We start from the raw sequence: 12420 nt of genomic DNA, 5'->3' as shown, positions 1-12420 counted from the left end.
AAAGTAAAATAAATACATATAGATTATATAAAATACATATACATAGTTGATATTGACAACAGTTGACTATTATTAATATTATTCTAAATTTAAATTCTAATTTCATCTATGATTAATATTTCATATAAAATTTAATCTTGTAGAAGTTGAAATGTAGAGTGTAGTGATGTTAAGGATATTTTTATTTATAATAGCTTTAAATAAGATGGTACAGGTTCAATGTTTTCAAAACATGGTACCTATCAGTAGATAATGATATGATTTTCTTTTGTTTTCATCACATTCACTGGTTTAACAAGTGTAACTACAGTCGATGTAAATTACTATTTTTGGACCTTATACGTCGGGGAACTTCGCATTTTATCATTTTATAAAGGGGATCAAACTATTGATATAACTACGTCGTCATTAACCGAAACTGTAAAAACTTTTAAGGCAGTAAAAATGACGCGCCTGCTGTCAAATTTTGACTCGTTTGCCTATTCTAAATTTGTACTTCGGTAGTCTTCTCACAGTTTTACTCTGAAAATGTATAATTGGAATTTAAAAAATAATGGTTTGGTAGACAGTTCTAATGGTTAAATATTTATTTTAAAAGATAGTTCTGTTAATAGTTAATTGAGAGGCGTGAAACATTAAACTAAGATTATTGTTGCATCTATAACAGGCCTTATACAATTTTGCGGGCATCAGGAAGCATACGAGTCAACAGGAGTTATACAGTACATTTTAGAATAATGTTTAATGTTCAAGATTTTAGTAACATAAATCCATATGGTAAAGTACCTACGCATCACACTGAGGACCTCCCAGAGCCATTGTGTTTGTAGGGTGACAATGATTTTTATCTCTTGTGGGTAGATACAATCCTGATCTCACGAGCGAGCGAGCGAATCCGGTAGATCTCGTGCTATTTTTCGAGATCAATCCCGAAGCGTTACATGGCAAGATATCGTAGGATTAACGAGATTAAATGGCAGTAGTATCAGAAAAGTTAATCTCTTCGAGAAACAAGCTTCAGATAAATGTAACCGCAGCGAAATTTTGGTTACAAGAGGTTTATTTTTTAGCTTACAATTTTCTTATAATATCTTGCTCCCACTGGTGCCAACTAGTGTTGAGTTTGAGAGGGCTTTCAGCTGCTGGGTACATAGCGACTGACAAAAGATGCCGCATGATAGTTTTTTCTTATTTAGCCGTTATTTTTAAATTACTCCTAAATATCTATGAGAGAATGTAGATAGAAATAATTCTGGTAATAACTCTTTATATACCACTGCAACGAATGACATCGAACTTGAGAAAAGCACCAAGTCATTGTTCAGAAGCGCGGCATCCAAAATTAAAATAACCTATATACTAGCTACTGTACTCCACTCAAGAGATACATAATATGAAAATAATTTAAAGCTGTATCTCTTCCTTTCTATATGGAAAGCTCATGGTCACAGTACAGTCATGTTTAGTTGAGTGATTTTGCCTGCGTCATACACGTTGTGTGATCATGTAGAAAACTGTATGCGGCGATTATATGTGAACACACTGACGCGTCGCCAAATTAAAATGCGAGTACTTAGTACACGTACGACATGTGTGAGACATAAGCTTATATAATTTATGTATAACAATATAAACGTTTGAGTGAGAGTATCTGTAATCTGTAAACACATTTTTACTCAATTAATTATATGTCTAGAAAAGGCAATGGCAATGGTAAACCAATTGTGATTTTACAATAACTATATATATTTTTCTATAGAGTGAAAGATAACAATAGTTATTCTCAGAATTGTTTATTTATGTTTAAGAATAATGCTTAGTAAGTGTAAGAGGAACCTGTCCTCCTGTCATCATTCTGACCTAATCGGAAACTTGAAAGTTCTATGACATTTAGAAGCTAAAGAAAACTACTGAAGAACTTAAAAGCACTTAACCGGTTCCTAATTACGTAAGCCATTAGAATAATTGAATGTAAAACAAACGTCCAAGCAATCTCAAGCTGCCATTAAGCCGATATCCTTTGCCTTTTCTCCACTCAAAAGAAATGTGTAAATGACCGTGGCATACACAATATATATGTAGAGCGAAACGAATGTCATACAAATTGATTTTATTTAATCAAAAATGATCTTTAATTCTCGGTCATATAGCATATAATAGCATAACAGGATGTAAACTTAATACATTCTACATATTTGTTGACAATTCCCGCAGTCGTCTCCGTTTGCCGTCCGGAGTGAACGTGGCCACCAGTTGGTGCCAACCGTGTTTTGAGTAAACGCGTTTTGCGTGGATTAACTTGGTGTTGTGTTTGTGTTAATTTATTAGTCAGCTGTTAGAAAATAATGTAAGTATTTATCATCAATAATGAGTGAGGGTTCATTTTATTTTGATGAATGTTAAGGCGAAAGCATGGCCGCGATTCCGTTACGTGTGTCTTCTTTTGAACTTGACTAACGAGTATAAATCCATTTCCTCAAGCAAACGGATGTAAGAGGACTAAAGAAATATTTAAATTTTACTTCCTCTCATCATTAATATTTTGAGTGACCATAAGTTTAAAAAATACTAGGATAAAAACATATAGCTTTTCCCTATGAGGTTTGTATTTTATCTGCAATAAATTTTATATAAAATAAATGTTAGTAATAATAAATAATAATAGATAGGATATGGAGGAAAATATTTTGTGTTCAACGTATGATAGACAAGTACCTACTGCTGTAACTTCAGTAGGTATATATTTTAACTTAATAGTTTAAATATTTTAAGTCGGTTTGCCATACGAAAGTCTAGAAAGTAATAAATTTAATATGCAAGTGCTTCGTAAAAATCTAAGGAAAAGCTAATATCTCTGCTACTCTTACCCAAGCTATTTTTAACTTCGTTCAACTGTTAAAACCTAAATTAATGTTGTACTAAACTTATTTATGTACAAGAAATACCGAGCTACAGGAAAACTTCTTATTAATCGGTATAAGTATAAATATTTATAGAGGCTTGTTTGTTTGGTTATCGTCGCTTTGGTATTCATAACACGATGTGATGGTTCTGACTTCTGCCACACAACATGTCTGTTCATCCGCTAAAAAATCACATACAAAAATTGCACAAATCCTATTTGGAGATTACACCATGATAACATGCAATTTATATAAAAGTATTTACCATTTGTTATAGTTTATTACATTCAAAACCTGATCTACATATTTATCAATTAATGTATGAAAAAGGTCCAAAGGGAAAAAAAGGTCAGTTTATTATCTCTAAATATCATTCTTTATTCATTTTGTTTAAAATATTAATCCACAGGTGCTTTTGTACCTTACCAAGGAAGAAAAACGAATTGAGTTAATAACCGTAGAAGACTTTTAGATAAATATTTTTCCGTACTTGCGGTAACCAAAGACAATATAAAAATCTGAGAAAATAATTTCATTTCTGAGTTCTACCATTAAATACACAATTTTTTAAAATATTTCACGTTAGTGTGAGTTTATTTAAAGCCCTTTTTATTACTAGTTAAGCTTTTATAAAATAACATATTAATTATATTAACTCTTGGAAGTACTTAGCTATGCTATGCGTCACTCTCAAAGTATAGGTAGGTATAATATTTGACAAACGACCGCTAATATTTTAACATAACACAAAACTGTATGAGATGTGTAACGGGGTTTTTTGGAAATAATTAGACAGTTTTAAACTATTGAGACAAGTGTCTTTATTACCCCTTGTGGTCACGTGAAAGTAAACTTTAGAAATATGCTAATGACTTTGAGTTTTGATACGTTCTTTCAAACAGTTGAGCCTTCTTCGCCTGATACGCCAGTTAAATAAAAATAGTACGGAATAAGATGGACAGATTGCGAACTCAGGATTAAGAGTCGTACGCTGAAGCCTATCATTGCTGCAGTAGTATTATATTAGAAAACAATGTATATTTAAAGTTATCAAACATTTTTCGCGTAGGTATGTTCATATGTCCTGACACCTATAACAATTACCATTATGCGGAACAGTTATTTGCGTGCAATTCACATACGGTTTAGATTGAATTTCTATTAAATTCACTTTGTCACGACTATTTTTTGCAAGTTCATTGACCATCAGCAAAATCGGCTCACTAGACGTGTATACTTGTTTCTTTAAACTTATGTGAACCCGTACACCGTAAATTCAATTTAATTTTTCATCGTCGTTTTAATTCCAGTGTATTAGCTCAGATAAATACGAAGAAATAATTTAGAAAATGCTTTTGTATGTAAATTGCATATGTTATTTAATAATTAAATTGTTTTCTATATCCGTTACTATGTTCAGAACGTCTGCTGATAGTACATCTTACGCGTCTATTTTAAACGGCTGACTCAGTAGCAGACAAAGGGAATTTGAGTTGCGAATGAGATTACGATTTTAGACGTTTTGATTAATTTACCACATATGTTTATATTAAGGAATTTTAATCATTAAATTTTATGTATATATTGTTTTCTTGAACCTCCTTTGAGTGCTCATTAGTTTAATATTTTATATTATTTTATTATTATACTTGTCTTACACAAATGCATTAATGACATAATTTACAAATCTATTTTCTAATGAATATATATCAAAAGTCAAGACGTACAAGTAAATTAAGGCGTATGGTATATGTAATACATATATTTATGTATACGTCGGTCTCTAATTGTTTCGCACCACCGCAGATTCGCAACAAGATGTGAAAGAACCAAGACCCCTTTTAATGTCCTCACACTGTAATTAATTTTTAAAGCACCCATGTACCGTGTGGTCCATTACTGTCACTTTTTATTAATCCAATAGCAATAAATTTGTGAAACCAAACACCCTCTGCCTGAGATTCGATAGTTTCCTCGCAATATTTGTTGACTATTGACCGAGCAAAAGGCACACATAGGCACTTAAGTCCGAGCAATATATACATGCAATAAGTTAATTCCTATTAGTTAGGGTGTCATTTTAAACAATCTATAGTATTACTATTACTCATATCAAAACCATATTCTTATTTCTTTATTATTATTTGAAAAAAGAAGGACCCTTATAAAAATATTTTCTTAGAGTTGCACCTGTTAAAGCATTCGACGAAGTAGTACAAGGTCCAATCGCATCTGGATGCGAATATCTGGTACATCCATTATACGGAATCTTTTGTTATGTCAGTGACAGTTAACAATAACAAAGAAATTTGACGGTGACACGGTTTAAAATAAAATAGGTAATATCATTGTTAAGCACGCCATCGCAATTTCCTTGTACGCATAACAATAAATCTTTATAAACTATTTAGTGTATTAGATAAATCACAGATTACATCAAGCAACAAGAGATCAAACCTACTATGTATTGAGTAGTGGAATTTTAAACAGAAAAGTTTTTCACGTCATGTCGGAATATTGTTTTATGAAATTCCAAATCGCTAATAAAATTAAAGGTTTTTTTAATTACTAATGGTACTCGAAAATTTCAATAGCTGTCAAAAAAATAAAAATTATTTCAAGGTTTTTTCACAGGAAAAAACATATCTAATTGCGCTTGTTATATAAACAAAATTAGTCAGGTTTATCTGAGTGTCTTATAGGTATGGTCCAGGGTGACAAAGTTTGTTTTTTAATGCGTTCAGTTTCATTTCCTTTTTCCGACATTAGACAAATATACAACCTTTATCAAAGTCATGATTCATTTACGTTAGCTCATTTCTAAACATTCATACGTGTTTAAAACTCCTTGTAAAGAACTATTACATCACTGTTATCGAGTTTTTATTTACTTCAATGTACATATTATTTTTAACAAATAATTGTCTAAAGAGGTCACGTTTGGATCACGAATCTAGCTTCAAATTATACGTGACTCCGTCGTTACGTGTTCATCTTAAGCTAAACTACTGGTAATTTATTTAAACGGTTTGCTTAAATAACTAAATTGCCTCGTATAATAAGCCTATTACTACACACTGAGAACAAACATAAGATTATTATTATTTTAGCTAAGAGTCTTAGCGCAGTATAACATCGATTCTGATCCAACTTCGCATACGGACTCGCCTGTCTGCCATATGCCGACAACGAGTTAAATCATATTTCGGCCATACTATACATAGAGGCGATTAAAACTAGGAGAAACTGATCGTGGTTGGTAACACAACTGGCAAGAGATCACTTGGCCGTTCCCCACTACGTTTAGACATGAGCTGCAGACTGTAGAGAGAGTCTTAGCTTAGTATTTGGTATACAAGAAAGTAAAAATATTACAGATAGTATGTTTAATACAGATGTAGGAAATTTGTTTATTTAATAATATTTTTTTATACTAATCAAATATACAATGTTAACATTTTTCACAGTAAATTTAAAAAGTTTGGTCCCTGTGGCAGTGTAATATTAACGCTGGCAGCGTTTCTCGTTGTATTACGATACTTTTTCTTTGAGCGGGAAGCTCTGGGGTCAACTTAGATATTTAATTACATTATATAATCATATGCCAGTATCTTCGGAACCTTGCCTAAAGGGACTCCTTTTAATAATATATTTTAGTTATTGTTTTTTGGTATATTAATTTATGTCGGTAATATTTCTACTGAATTTAATTAATAACTTCAATGTTATTTGTATTAATTGTTAAGTTTATAAATGAGTCTAGAAATACAAGTTGTTATGTATTAATTTACACGTATATACACTACGTTTGATAATTAAATGTTAATTAACTGAAATGGGCCTTAGAACGTAAATTTTCTTAGGGGCTCGTTTTTTTGCTCATGGGTTTAGATAAGAGACCTGTCTTTGAATCTTGGCCGTAATATTCTGTGATCCGTATTTTTCGCTTAGATTGTATATTAAGTCATTGTTTGTTAAAAGCACACAAAAATACAGACTTTAATAACTGTTTGGAATAAATTTCAACTGCATAAGTAATATAACGAATGAATTTTCTCCTAAGATATGGAAAGTAAATCGACGATAAATTGCTTTAATAAAAAAGCAATTTTCTTCGCTGAACTTTCTAATATGTCGAATAAACGAGAAATATCATTAGTGCATTGTTCGAAGCGATCCCAATAACCTTCGACCTTAATAGTGATAAAATAGCTAATATAATAGAAATATAATACATATTTAATGTGTTTAACAAAAAATTATAGACATAAAAAGCTCTATTTACAGGAATACTGCGAAACCAGCCATTACAGCTGAAATAGTTTTTGAGCTTCTGAATAGTAAAAACTGTGACTGTGTTGTGTGCTAGAAGGTATAATAAATGCAGCTGCATTTAATATCCAGCATTTAATATATAATTTTAGTAAAATGAGAAAGACCTAACGAAAAGAAGGAATTAGTTATCCTAGTTCTCACATTTAAAACTAACCTAGCAGTATTCTTAAAAGAAACAGTACAAGCTATATTAGTAAATATAAACCAAGTCACTCGATATGTCGAAAGCCGTGCGCATGGGCAAGGAATGCATTGCGAGATCAAATGGACAAAAATAAACGCGTTGTCATGGCAACCGCCTCCCGCGTTACAGATTCACAAGAAATTGTGCTATTTATTCCATCGACGACTTTGCTTGTTTGATTGCTGGAAGAAGAGTGAAATATATTACCATTTAATAGAATTTTCTTTGGAAAAGCACCTTTAATTTATTATTTTATGAATACTCCTTTCATTTTGGAAGAAAAGTTGATATACATATATGTTTTATGAAATGTAACCATTGGAGGGATAGCTAATCGATTAGGATTAAAGTTGTTTTAAATTTCGTAGTCTCGTATTAGTAGTTTTGTGTATCGAGTCACAAATGCACAAGAATTTGAACACGAGAATGTACGTATATATCTAATAAATAACAAGAGTAATTAATAGATAAAGAAATAGACATTAAACAAAATAACATACAATTTATGGCCTAGAATCATATGCTTCTTTACATACATAAGTTTTTTTACCATTAATTCTAGTACGTAGGTATTTAAACTATTATCATTGGTATTGTAAACAGGAACAACGATGATTTGTTTGATGATAATAACATGAAGTTATTAGTTTTCATTCGGTGGAAATTTGTATGGTCCAGAAATGACATAGAGTTCTACTACTACACCATTATATATTACCATTATTATTATTATTATTACATTATTTATTATATAACGGGGTTTCAGCCGTTCCATTCAATTTAAAAATCGTTTTGCTTCTGACAAATATATAGCAAAAATGACAACATCTTTACTAATTACAACTTCGTAACTGCATTAGGGATATCGATGTCAACCTGATCTTAAGATTGAATTTTCGTATTACGTAACGTTTATGTCATCAGCTTAAAAAGAAATTGATTATGTCGTTAGATGACGTGATTAGGGCTTTGCCAATGCCAAGTATTAACTAATTGTTAAGTCCATTGAAATCGCTTATACTATATTTATTTAAACAGCGTATATATTTATTTATTTATTAACACTTCGTTACATTACAATATAAAATTGAACATAATTAAATGTAAAGGAAAGCCGGCTTGTCGCTTTCGAGCAATCTCTTCCAGTGTCTCTTACTGTTAGTGAAGAAAAAAATGTATTAAATTACATAAGTTAGGCAATAAGTGCAAAAATACATTTAGTTATTAAGAAGAAACTAACAGGAACAAAAAAAAAACTAAACTGATACTGGATCCGTGATATTAAAAAGTGTACATGAATCACGAAAATGTAAATCAAGAAATATTAAATCTTATATCAACCTCTTTGTGTTATGAAAATATGCTTCCTTGAAACTTATCTCTGCCCAGAAAAACACGCAACTTTATTATTTCAAAACAATATTACTGGCACCTAATGTTAGTGGACAAAAATTAACCACGATATAATATGTGCGCTATCTAGTTAAGTATGAGTCAGCGAGTAATTACTTCGATACAAACAAGTATTTATCTCCAGTTGACTATTTAAGTGACATTTATAAATGGTAGGGGCCTATGTTTTATGTTAACTTTCTGCGTATTAATTTAATGTACATAAAACATTTTATAGACATGTTTCTTCGTTAACACCTAAAGAAAACTGCAATATTAGCAAGTTACGAAGTACGTTATCAAAAATGTTTATAAATAGCATTATATCGCGTGTGCTGCTAATATATGGTGTTTCAATATTATACTTTGGTCAATGTAAACAAAAATCAAGGAAAGATATTTATAAGATATATGAGGAATTGTTTTTATCCTGTATTTTAACTACATAAAAATAGTTCTTTAGTCTCTCGGCCCTGATTATCAATTGTATGGTTGGAAACAAGAGCTGAACAGGGTAAAACTCGTCAATATTTAAAACTATGTACGATTTACCTTAGGTACGAATTTTTGAGTATATGTTGACATCCTCGTTTGCGCTACTCTGTGATGGAAACAAACTGGGAGAATTTAAAACTAAAACAAAAAATGTTCATGACCTTTCTTCGTTATAAAAAGTAAAACATTACTTTTCGGCAAACATAAATCACTTACGCCTCAACTACTTTCATATGCATCCGTGTGAGTTAATTTGAATGAACAAAGAGTTCATTGTTTTATGGGAATTCGCAGACATTGTGCTGCGAGTTGATTAATTATTACATAGTTTTTAATAATAGAGATAGTAATCGGCCTTAGAACACGGGTCTGAGACTCGTTTAGCAGCGATTGCAAATTCTAGTAGACGAATTTGACTCTTATGACATGGAAATAAGAGTAAAAAATATTTAAGATTCCAAAAAATATATATATATATACTGCACCCTTCACAACACATACAATTTAATTGTTATTAAAAGAATATAATCCCTAAGCGTAAGAAATAAGTATTAATAATATAATAAAAAGCGTTGCAATATTCTTCTTAAATAAGTATACTAATATCGAAAAACTTGTACTTAAACGACAATCCACTGTTTTTGTTACGTCTATTAATAAGTAAAGTCTGTCTGTAAAGTAATGTACCGGATTATTTGGAGCACAGAATTTGTACAAACGCATGGTATCACAAAAAAATGACGTACATATCAAGTCGTAAACCGGGTTTCCACCGCGAGCGGAACGGACCCATTAAGGACTCGGTCTAACTCGCAAGCGTAAACTGCATACTTGTATTCCCACCAACAAATAGTCGGGCGGAAAGGACTGAGCGAGCAGAAAGAGTTGAAAGGAACTCGCTCAGTTCTAGGGAGCGGAGCGGAGTAATTACGGAGTCCGTTCAACTCGCAGTGACAAATTACATAGTAGCGTTTCCACACAGAAAGTGCTGAGCGGGGCGGATCGAACGAGTAAAAAGTGATGGAAACGAGTCCGCTGTGTCAAGGTCTCGCCGACTAGTTTGAAACGGACTCGCTCGCGGTTTCCATCACCCGAAATTGTTCTCTACTAAGTACTAACCCTGTAATAGTTATTAAATTTTTCATCGTCTAAATCGTAGAATAGCCTATATTCCCCTTTCAATGTTCTTTCTCGAATGTGCTGGCATAACCAAAATCTCGCGTCTTGCACGTTTTTTTCTATGCTTAAGATAATATGTACTTTTTCTTTCTGTATACATAATCACTGTCTTCACTTGATCCCGTGTCACTCGACAACATCGCAAATTCGCAACAAAACACTACCGCACGTTCAAAACTCCAACTGAACTCGCTCTCTGTGTAAACTGATTGTTCATTTTCCATTTCTCATTTTTCGTTCAGCTCGCTCCGCTGATTTCTCTCTCTCATTTTCCTTTTGCAGTGGAAATCAACAGACAAATCTCTTTGTTGGTGGAAATGTAAACATATTTCATATAAAAGGCGTCCGTCCCGCCTAACCATTTCCCACTCATTACCCTTTCGCGGTGGAAACCCGGCTTTAGCGTATCGTAAGCGGACATAACCTACAACGAAAGTTACTCTTTGGTTTTTAAACTTATGTTGTAAATTTAACCTTTAACAACATTAGAAAAAAGGCTATTATGTCGAATGCTGCTAGCATTAAAGGTACACTGGCCACAGGGACCAAACTTTTAAAATTGGTTTTAACCTTTTTTTTATTATTACCATGAAGGTTCAGAAAATTGTAAATACAGTATATTTTATTAATAATACCAATAAACTGTTTAACTACTATATATATTATTAGTTTTTATTTCATTTGGTATTTGTAAGATATATGCTGTAAATTATAATCGGTGTTTTTTTTGAAATTCACATAAATTATACTATAGAGTTTACTCTTTATTAACCACTCGCGTACAACGATAGAATAAAAGAAATAATCAATTGTTAATTGATTTGAAACGAATGATTGCAATTAAGAGTAATAAAGAGTGCCTGCGTCTGGCTATACTCTCAGGGCGTATCGTAACTCCGACGATTTTGGAAATCTCCACGCTTAAAAAATAAAGATAGCCTGAGTGAGCAACATCAATAGTTTAACTTATTAAGTTACGATTCTAATAGTATTACATGTACATACTTGCCTCTAAGCTAGAATTACCCTACTAACTTATTGGGTCACAGTGCAATACGAGCACAATTATTTAAATTCTATTAAGTATTCTTTGCGATATAGCACTACCTTATGTAACTGTGAGTTTCTCAATATATATATGTACTTTATTGTTAATACAAATTAACAATTGTATCCCGTATAACAGTAGTTTAATGTCGAGCCTAGTACTGACCATTTCGGGTTCGCAGCAGATTGCTTATTTTAAACAATTCTGCTGGTAATACATATAGACTATATGTATGTAACCGCAAAATTACCGTAATTATTTCTCAGATGTTATACAGAAACTATGTAATAGAGTTTGCATGAATATTTTTTAAAGAGTATTCAATATTTAAAACCAATTCTTCATGCTTAAAGTAACAGCCATCGATCAAGAACAGCCAATATACAGCTATACTTATCTTGGTAAGTTACATTTAAGAATCAAAGACATGACTAAGAACTGGAGCGCCGCACCACCACAACTTGGAATAAGTTTTGAAAAAATCCTCAAAGGTAACTCCCACTTATCCTAAAGAAAAGGGTGGTGGATTCCTGCTGCCTTGCCTGACATATGGATCACAAACTTGGATTTTCAAAAACAAAACAAAAGCCAGTTCGTGCCAGCGTGCTATTGAAAGGAGTATTCTCGGAATTCAATTACACAAGAAACATAAAAATGAGTAAATTAGAGTGGAAAAAGTTTGAGGAGGCCTTCTCCCGGACAGGGGCCGTATCTTAGTTAAAATTGTATTTAAATCTATTTTTATTAAATGTATGTTAATAAGTTTATTTAAAACCAAATATATGTAGAGATTGTTTAATGTAATTTGCTTAATACGTCAATTTTTATGACTTACGTGACTATGCGGGTAACGCGTGGAAATTATGATAATCCAGCACTAACGC

The 12420-nt window shown here is 31.9% G+C and overlaps 1 protein-coding gene across 1 annotated transcript in view; it reads left to right on the top strand.

Moving 5' to 3' along the window:
* Positions 1 to 2197: 2197 nt before the first annotated feature.
* LOC110994480 (CDC42 small effector protein homolog) overlaps positions 2198 to 12420 on the top strand; it is a 33353-nt gene continuing 23130 nt past the window's right edge. Inside the window, exon 1 of the mRNA XM_045631103.1 lies at positions 2198 to 2347. The gene's annotated coding sequence lies outside the window, so the exon portion shown is untranslated. The remainder of the gene's footprint in view (positions 2348 to 12420) is intronic.

The sequence above is a fragment of the Pieris rapae genome, chromosome 14, assembly GCF_905147795.1.
Source record: "Pieris rapae chromosome 14, ilPieRapa1.1, whole genome shotgun sequence".
Taxonomy (NCBI): domain Eukaryota; kingdom Metazoa; phylum Arthropoda; class Insecta; order Lepidoptera; family Pieridae; genus Pieris; species Pieris rapae.
Note: the sequence above shows the minus strand (reverse complement) of the source record. Positions and strands in the feature narration are given on the sequence as shown.